At 50.3% G+C, this 9,281-nt stretch overlaps 1 pseudogene; it reads left to right on the plus strand.

Moving 5' to 3' along the window:
• The first annotated feature begins 1,275 nt into the window (after positions 1 to 1,275).
• LOC148776111 (dolichyl-diphosphooligosaccharide--protein glycosyltransferase subunit 4-like) lies at positions 1,276 to 1,387 on the plus strand (annotated as a pseudogene).
• The last annotated feature ends 7,894 nt before the right edge of the window (positions 1,388 to 9,281 follow it).

Below are 9,281 nucleotides of genomic sequence, written 5' to 3' on the forward strand. Positions count from 1 at the left end.
CATGATCATGGTTAGACCATGGCAGTGGGACTGCAGATAGGGGTAGCTGACTGTGGAACTTGAACATCTGTGGATTTTAGTCTCTGAGTGGGTCCAGGAACCAATCGTCCGTGGAAATGGAGGGAGTGACTGTCAATACAGAGAGATAGAAATAGAGAAAAAATTAAAAGATACCAGAGTGTTAATAATGGTTGTTCTGGTTGTTTAACATTAGATCACAACCTACCCCCAAAACTTAACGGTTTTATTTTGCTAAGGTCCAATTTTATTTATTTATTTGGTTTTAACATTTTGACCACATGGCATGTGGGACCTTCCCTGACCAGGAATTGAACCCACATGCCCTGCATTGGAAGTGCAGAGTCTTAATCACTGAACCTCCAAGGAAGTCCAATGTGATGGCTTTAAACATTTATTTCACTCACAAATCTGCAGTATGGCCAAGGTTTGGCAGGGCCAACACATCCCTGCTCTACTTGGCATCAGCTTGGGCAGCTCAAAGCCTGTCTTCTACAAATCATCTGAAGCCACTCACTCACGTAACTGGTTCCTGACTGGGAAGACTAAGCTGGGGGCAAGGAGAGCTGGGGATTCTCAGACATTTCTATCTCCATGCAGTCTGGCCAAGTGACCTCTTCAGCATGCCTTAGGGGAGCTAGACCGCTTCCACAGAGCTTGAAGCCCCCAACCATGCATCAGGAGGTGACTTGCTCTGCTGGGTAGAGGGAGTTAGCAAAGGCTTCCCCAAGAAGGGGATGCTGAGGTGGGTTGAATCTTGATACAGTCTGTCACCGGCATGAAGAGAGAAAAGTCATTACAGGCAGAAGGAACAGCATGTGCAAAGCCCTCAGGGAAGGAAAAGCCTTATGTTCACAGAATGCTGGTACAGGTGGTAGAGGGAGAGAGGGAAAAGACTGGAAACAGTCAGAGGCCAGAGGCAAGGAGCTGGGGAATGTTCAGCGACTGGGTCAAAGGAGCCGTAGGACCAGGTTTCTGTGGCAATGAGGAGGATGATCGGAGGAGTGGGAGCCTGGAGCCAGCAGGGGGTGATCCAGAGTCCAGTGCTCTGCTCCAGGGCCTGGGGACCAGTCCAGTCGGCAGTGGGAGCAGTGGGGCAGGAGAACAGACAGAGGCGCTTCATTAAATACTTAAGAGGTGGCATCAGCGTCAGGGAAGAAGTCCCGGACACTCTCCCTCTCTGAGGTTGCATGGATGGCACAGTGTGGTGTCAGGGTTAAGAACACAGCTCTGGGGAGCCGAGCCCAGCTGATCAGCATGATCACGGATGTGCAGCTCGCCATCTTCGCCAACATGCTGGGCGTGGCGCTCTTCCTGCTTGTCGTTCTGTATCACCACGCCCGTCAACAGTCCCAAGAAGCAGGAATGAAAGTGGCACTTTCTCTGCCCCCAGGATTCCAGGCCATAGTCTGAGGCAAGATGGAGGGTGTGAGGAGCCTTCACACTTCACTTCATCCCTTCTACCCATCACAACATACAAAGCAACTCCACCTGGATTTTTCTCCAAACAACTTTTATTTCCTGAAAGTCTTCCTTCACCCTATGGAACAAGAAGCTGCCACTGAATAGGGCCCAGTATAGGGGCTACTTTCTTTTCTACTCCCCCCTCCAATACAAAAATATAGATTTGTGTGTGTGTGTGGTGCCAAAAAGGAAAAAAAAGAGTACAGCTCTGAAGCCAGAACGGCTGGTCCTAATTCTGCTCACCCACTGCCTAGCTGTGGGTGACTCAGAGCAAATTCCCAGCTTCCCTGTATTAGTTGTCTTATCTGCAAAATGAGGCTTCCCTGGTGGCTCAGAGGTTAAAGCATCTGCCTGCAATGCGGGAGACCTGGGTTTGATCCCTGGGTCGGGAAGATCCCCTGGAGAAGGAAATGGCAACCTACTCCAGTATTCTTGCCTGGAGAATCCCATGGATGGAGGAGCGTGGTAGGCTACAGTCCACGGGGTCACAAAGAGTTGGACAATGAGAGAAAAGACTGTTCCCACCCATGTGGCTGTCTTGTGGCTGGAAAGAGGTGATACATGTAAAGATGGTAGAGCAGGGCCTGGCGTTAGTTAGCCCTTGTCCTTATTATCATGGAAGTGCTGGTGACAAGAGAAACTGCCTGGCTGGAAGGAAGGTGGGAGGAGGCGGGAGGGAGGGAGAGAGGGGAAGAGGGAAGGAAGAAGGGAAGGAGCGAAAGATGGAGACGGGAGCCAACATGAGTCTTTGGCGGGGAGCAGGTGTATTGTTTGGAGGGCTTGTGGTGAGGATCCCTGGGGCGGGGTGACGCCTCCACACCTGGCTGTGGGCATAGGGCCAGGGCTCCTCTCGTCACCCCAGCTTCTCACCTCTGAGGGTTTAATTGGAAAAGCGATGTCACCAGGGTGTGAGTGCGTAACAGAAGCAGGTGTGGAGGCAGCCTCCACAGGGAGAGGAAGGGCTGGGCGGAAGGCAGCAAGGACCGGCTGTCCAAGAGCTGGTCATGGGAGGGGGCGCAGGAGGGTGGCCTGGCCCCCCAGCCTCCAGGCCCCTGGGGCCAGGCAACAGGGACCATTTCATTGGGGAAAAGAAGACTCTGGGAAAAGGCTTGCATTTCGAAAACTCTGGAACAAGCACCAACTCAAGCCTGGAGGGTCAGAGTGACTCCCACCTCCATCCTGGCCACCCTTCTTCACTTTCGCTCCAAGTCGCAGTGGGCAAGCCAAGGAGGCTGCCAGTCCCATCTGGAGTCAGAACCACTGTGCCTTCTCAGGGCTCCTAGGGCCCATCTGGGGTCTCTGCCAGAGGGGGCACTTCATTTCTGCTATGGTCTGGGTCACGGCAAGGGGGCGGGGGGGTCTCAGGCCTACTCAGCTGTTGTCCCTGGCCTGCAAGAGGACAGTTCCCAAACCAGTGTATGAGAAATTCCTGGCAAGTGTGCCTGATCAGAACTGGTGCTCAAGAGTTATTCGCAGAGAGAAGGCTGGAGGCAGTGACTGAGGAAGGGAGCCCCTCTGAAGCCTAAGTTTGCAGAAGCTCACAATCCTCTAAAACTCTCTCCAGACCTCTTCTGTAGGCTACGCGAACCTGAACCTGAGAGGTAGTCTCCCTCCTCACAAAGCGTCTGGATTAGAAATAGCCCAGCCCCTGCTCCTTCATGAGCATGTCTGGCTATAGAAGCTCAGGGCGCACGGACTGCTTTGGGATAACTCTGGCACTCCATGACTCCCCTTTCAGAGCTAAGAAGAGAGGACACCAAGTGTGTTATGGGTGCCGGGGAGGGGGGCTTCCTGGTGAGAGAGCAAAGCAGAGGTGGTTCCTCAGCGAGGGAAATGGGGGTGGGAGGGGTGATGAATGGGGGCAGGAAACAGGATCTGGCCCACCCTGGCCCTGCAGAGAGGAGGGCCCACAGTAGGGCGGGAAGGAGAGCCGGCTTTGGGCAGGGTCTCTCTGCCCTCCAGCCGTGGAGGAGGGAAGGGAGGGCACAGTGTGGAGAGAGCCTGGAGAGGAAGAGACAAGCTGAAGGACCCCAGGGAGCAACGGTCAGAAGAGGGCCAAGGCCGGGCCTTGGGTCTGACTGGATGCTGGGCAGAGAAGAGGCAGGCAGGCAGGATTTAGGCATGGCGCTGGGGCAGTGGACCAGGAGGACCAGAAGGGTGTGGGGTAGGGTGGGGAATGGCTGACACACCATGACTGTGAAGCAGCTGCTGTTCAACATGCCCTCCGCCCAGTGCCAGGCCCCCAGTGGGTGCTCACACAGGGCTTCCCGGGAGGTGGGGAAAGTGCGGCTTGGAGAGGCGAACTGGGGGCCTCATTCATTTAAGGAATGTTTATGGACCCCTCCACGTACAAGGAGAGATCCGGTCTATGCTCCCAAGAGGACTTCAGTTCTAAAGGGAAGTCGATAATGAAGTAATCCACAAATATAATTTCAAGTTGTGATAAATACATATTCTTGTCTGGAAACCCACAGACAAACAAGCCTGGCAGGCTAGAGTCCATGGGATCACAAAAGATTGGGACCTGACTTAGTAACTAAACAACAAAAACAATGATAAAGACTGTGAAGGAAGGGGAGGGGAAAGGCTTCTTAGCAGAAGGAAGAGTGTGCAAAGGCCCTGGGGCAGAGAAGAGAAGGTGTTCCTGGTGCTGCTGGAGAGGAAGCAGGAAAGGGGAGCAATCCTTGGAATGAGGGACACAAGGGGCCAGGCCTTGGAGGCTGTGAAGGTTGTCAGATGACAACTTAGATTTTATGCCAAGCACAGAGGACAACCATTGCTGGGTTTTAAGCAACGGAATGACAGGATCCAGTACAATTTCTTGAAAAGACAGCTTTTAGGGAGCGAGAACCAATCAGAGAGCAAGCATCCAATGGCCTCTTTGGAAGGGGAGGTCAGAATCAACAGGACTTGGAGCAGATGTGGAAATGAGGCAAAGGAGGTGGTGGGGTTAAAGATGGTTCAAAGATTTCTGGCTTGAGCAGCTAGATGAGGTGTGGGGCCATTCAGTGATCTGGAGAAGACTAAGGGGCAGTTTGGTTTGGAGGGAGAAACCATGAGTTCTGTGACCTTGGGCAAGTTATTCAACTTCTTTGAGTTTCTCTGGACACCTCCAAAGCTTCAGCCCACAGTGCCTAAGACTCATGAGCAGGGACTTCCTGGTGGTCTGGTGGTTAAGAATCTACCATCCAATGCAGGGGACGCATGTTCAATTCCTGGTTGGGGAGCTAAGATCCCATATGCCACAAGGCATCTAGGCCTGCCTGCCACAGCTGCTGAGCCCGTGTGCCTCAACTATAGAGCCCACATGCCACAATTAAATATCCTGCATGCCGCAACTAAGACCTGACACAGCTATAAGTAAATAGATTCATAAGCAAATGCAAGAAATGCAAACTATTATTATAATACCATTAGATTCTTGTCAATAGAAACACTAATTATGAACTCCTCCGAGGGGAACCTAATGGGAGTCAGGGAGCAGAGGTAGGGCTAGTCTCCAACAAAGGACCCTGAAGTCTGGAGCACCATGGAGGAGAAGGTCTCCAGGGCCCCAGATGGCCCAGGGACCAGGAGAAGGTCCCACCAGCCCCCTTTATCCCCAGCAATACACTCCCACTCAGAGCCCCTTTCACTCACTGCCCGCCCCCATTCAGCACTGTGGCTGGACCATTTCAACGGCTTTCAGTCTGACCCCAAGGGCAAAGAGGAATCAATCTGTGCAAAGAATGGAAATGGAAGAGATTTCAATTGACCTGTGAATGGGGTTTTAATTTGCTTTATTACAGCCAAAGGAGCCTCTTGAGACTGCTTTTATCCGCTAATGCCTGCACCCTTGCAACCTCCTGGGCCTCCGTCTAGATGCGCTGGATGCTGGGAGCAGGGGGGCAGGGTCAGAGGCGCTGGGGAACCAGTGTCCATGACCCTCCAGGGAACTGGTCTGCAGTCCCCTTCAGGCTAAAAGCGGAGTCAAGAGTGCAGGAGGGGCAGCAGGAGGGCAGCCCACCTGGGTTCCAGCCCCAGCCCTGTTGCTGGATGGCGCCTCCCCCTGGGTCTCAGGCTCTTTATCTGAACAGAGGCCAGGACTAGGGATGTGGACAAGAGGGCCCCTCAACCCCTTCCAGGCCTGATGGTCTATGTTTGTTTGTTTGTTTGTTTTAATATTTACACTTATTTATTTGTTTGACTTCACCGGGTCTTAGTTGTGGCCTAAGAACCCATAGCTGCAGCATGTGGGATCTAGTTCCCTGACCAGGGATTGATACAGGGCCCCCTGCATTGGGAGCATGGAGTCTTAACCACTGGACCACCAGGGAAGTCCCTGATGTTCTATGGTTTTAAGCTCAGATCTAGAGTCAAACTCTGTAGTGGATGATAACTAGTCTCACAGAACATGGCCTAGAGTGGAGACAGCAGAGACCCCGGGCCAAGGAGCTGAGCCCTTTCTGTTCATCAGTCTCTTGGGTCTCCCTTATGCCTTATTTTTCTCTAAATTTCCACTTGAATCCCCTTGCAGGGGCCAGTCAATTCTCTGTTCTCTCCTCTCTAAATTCCAAAGGAAGCCCAGGGAGTCCCTTGACTAATTATCCACTCTTTTCCTGGTCAGAGCCAACTTGGGGGTCCAGGCAGCCTGCAGGGGGCCAGCCCCAGGCAAAGAGCACCCTGCTATTGCTTCTCTATACCCTGTAACACCCCCAAGAGAGGGACTTGTGAGTTTGGGTTCACAGTCCTGTGTTAGAAATGTCAGGCTCTCCTCCCCTGCACTCTAGTCATGAGAGTATGGCCACATGGAACCACGTGTGTGTTCCTTTAGAACAGCTCCCTGGGACTTCCCTGGTGGTCCACTGGAAAAGAATCCACCTGCCAATGCAGGGAACATGGGCTCCATACCTGGTCTGGGAAGATTCCACATTCTGCAGAGCAAGTAAGCCTATGGATCACAACTACCGAGTCCAAACTTCTAGAGAAACCACTACGATGAGAAGTCCACGCACTGCAGTTAGAGAGTAGCCTCTGCTCACCACAACTAGAGAAAGCCTGCGTGTAGCAATGAAGATCCAGCACAGCGAAAAATAAACTAATTTTTTTTAAAAAAGAACTGCTCCCTACCCTAATTCCTTTTTTCCAAATGGAGGAGTTGTTCCTCTGCAATCAGAACAGACTTCTTGAAGGTGGGCTCTTGCTGAAGGTGTCGTGGACATTGAGAACACAACAGACTCCTGAACCCAGGCACCAGCAGTCACCGCCTGCTACAGTGGTGGTCGTAATGATCCTTTTGTGGGGAAATGCCTTTGTTGGGGCCTCCAGAATGACAGCCACTTTTCCGGAAGAATGAAGAGTTCTCCAGCCAGGGGTGGAGGTGGGGAGAGTGCCGCGTGGCCAGGAAGGACACTGATGATGCACATCCATTAATGCATTCAGAGCCCCCGGAACCATCCTCCTTCCTCCCGAGCCAACAATGGCTGCATGGAAAGGGCTGAAGTGGCCTTTTTAACAGGCACTCAGCTCAGTGCCATCTCTGCACCCTGCCTGCTGGGAGCCTGACTTCCATTTCCACGCTCTCCTCAAAGCAACCTGGACAGCAAATCCTCAAGCAGCTGGCCTGAGCCCCAAAGAGCCCCCATATCCGGTTGCCCTGGGGGGGTGACGCCAGGCCCACACAGAGCTGGTGCATCATGACCTGCCCTGCTGTGGCCCCAAGTCCGTGACTCTGCATCTGCGCCCGCACACGTGTGTGAGCATGTGATCTGAGTCGTGCAAGGATGTCTGAAATGTGGTTTTGTTTTGTTTTGCTTTTAACAAATTGGCCAAAACCTGTACATAATATGAAAGTGGTTTCCTTCGAAATGTCCCCTGGGCTGGTGTCTTTGATGCCAGAGATATGGGGCTGGGGTTCCAGCTTTTGACAAATCCTCGGGGGGAGCAGCCTTCAAGGCCAGTTTCTAAGTGACCCAAGACGGCCTGTCTTTGAGTCCAGGATCACATTATTTTTATGTATCTATTATGTTCCTTTTATTTCTTCTTTACACTGTAGTTGGGTCTTTATATTGAAATATTTTCTATTCATGATGGGTGTGGGAAGGTTATCTTATGTATAAATATCATTTCAAGATAGTAAATAAGATCTTATAGTATATTTACTCTTAAGTGGGAGTTTTGTGACTGGTTGGAATGTAAAATAATGTATCAGTATCAGTTCAGTCGCTCAGTCATGTCCAACTCTTTGCAACCCCATGGACTGCCGTACGCCAGGCCTCCCTGTCCACCATCAACTCCCAAAGTTTACTCAAGCTCCTGTCCATTGAGTTGGTGATGCGATCCAACCATCTCATCCTCTGTTGTCCCCTTCTCCTCCTGCCTTCAATCTTTCCCAGCATCAGGGTCTTTTCCAGTGAGTCAGTTCTTCACATCAGGTGGCCAAAGGATTGGAGTTTCAGCTTCAACATCAGTCCTTCCAATGAATATTCAGGAATACTTTCCTTTAGGATGGACTGGTTGGATCTCCTTGCAGTCCAAGGGACTCTCAAGAGTATTCTCCAACACCACAGTTCAAAAGCATCAATTCTTTGGCTCTCAGCTTTCTTTATAGTCCAACTCTCACATCCATACATGACTACTGGAAAAACCATAGCCTTGACTAGACAGACCTTTGTTGGCAAAGTAATGTCTCTGCTTTTTAATATGCTATCTAGGTTGGTCATAACTTTTCTTCCAAGGAGTAAGCATTTTTTAATTTCATGGCTGCAATCACCATCTGCAGTGATTTTGGAGCCCCAAAAAATAAAGTCAGCCACTGTTCCCACTGTTTCCCCATCTATTTGCCATGAAATGATGGTACCGAATGCCATGATTTTAGTTTTCTGAATATTGAGCTTTGAGCCAACTTTTTCACTCTCCTCTTTCACTTTCATCAAGAGGTTCTTTAGTTCTTCTTCGTTTTCTACCATAAGGGTGGTGTCATCTGCATATCTGAGGTTATTGATATTTCTCTCGGCAATCTTGACTCCAGATTGCACTTCATCCAGCCCAGCATTTCTCATGATATACTCTGCATATAAGTTAAATAAGCAGGGTGACAGTATACAGCCTTGACATACTCCTTTTCCTATTTGGAACCAGTCTGTTGTTCCATGTCCAGTTCTAAATGTTGCTTCCTGACCTGCATACAGGTTTCTCAAGAGGCAGGTCAGGTGGTCTGATAGTCCCATTTCTTGAAGAATTTTCCACAGTTTGTGGTGATCCAAACAGTCAAAGGTGTTGGCATAGTCAATGAAGCAGAAATAGATGTTTTTCTGGAATTCTCTTGCTTTTTCCATGATCCAGTGGATGCTGGCAATTTGATCTCTGGTTCCTCTTCTTTTTCTAAATCCAGCTTGAACATCTGGTTCACAGTTCACAGTATTGTTGAAGCCTGGCTTGGAGAATTTTGAGCATTTATTTACTAGCGTGTGAGATGAGTGCAATTGTATGGTAGTCTGAGCATTCTTTGGCATTGCCTTTCTTTGGGATTGGAATGAAAACTGACCTTTTCCAGTCCTGTGGCCACTGCTGCATTTTCCAAATTTGTTGGCATATTGAGTGCAACACTTTCACAGCATCGTCTTTTAAGATCCGAAATAGCTCAACTGGAATTCTATCACCTCCACTAGCTTTGTTCGTAGTGACGCTTCCTAAGGCCCACTTGACTTCGCATTCCAGGATGTCTGGCTCTAGGTGAGTGATCACACCATCATGATTATCCGGGTCATGATCTTTTTTTGTACAGTTCTTCTGTGTATTCTTGCCACCTCTTAATATCT

Source organism: Moschus berezovskii, chromosome 11 (genome assembly GCF_049115385.1).
Source record: "Moschus berezovskii isolate FMDL1 chromosome 11, NW_MosBer_1.0, whole genome shotgun sequence".
NCBI classification, from domain to species: domain Eukaryota; kingdom Metazoa; phylum Chordata; class Mammalia; order Artiodactyla; family Moschidae; genus Moschus; species Moschus berezovskii.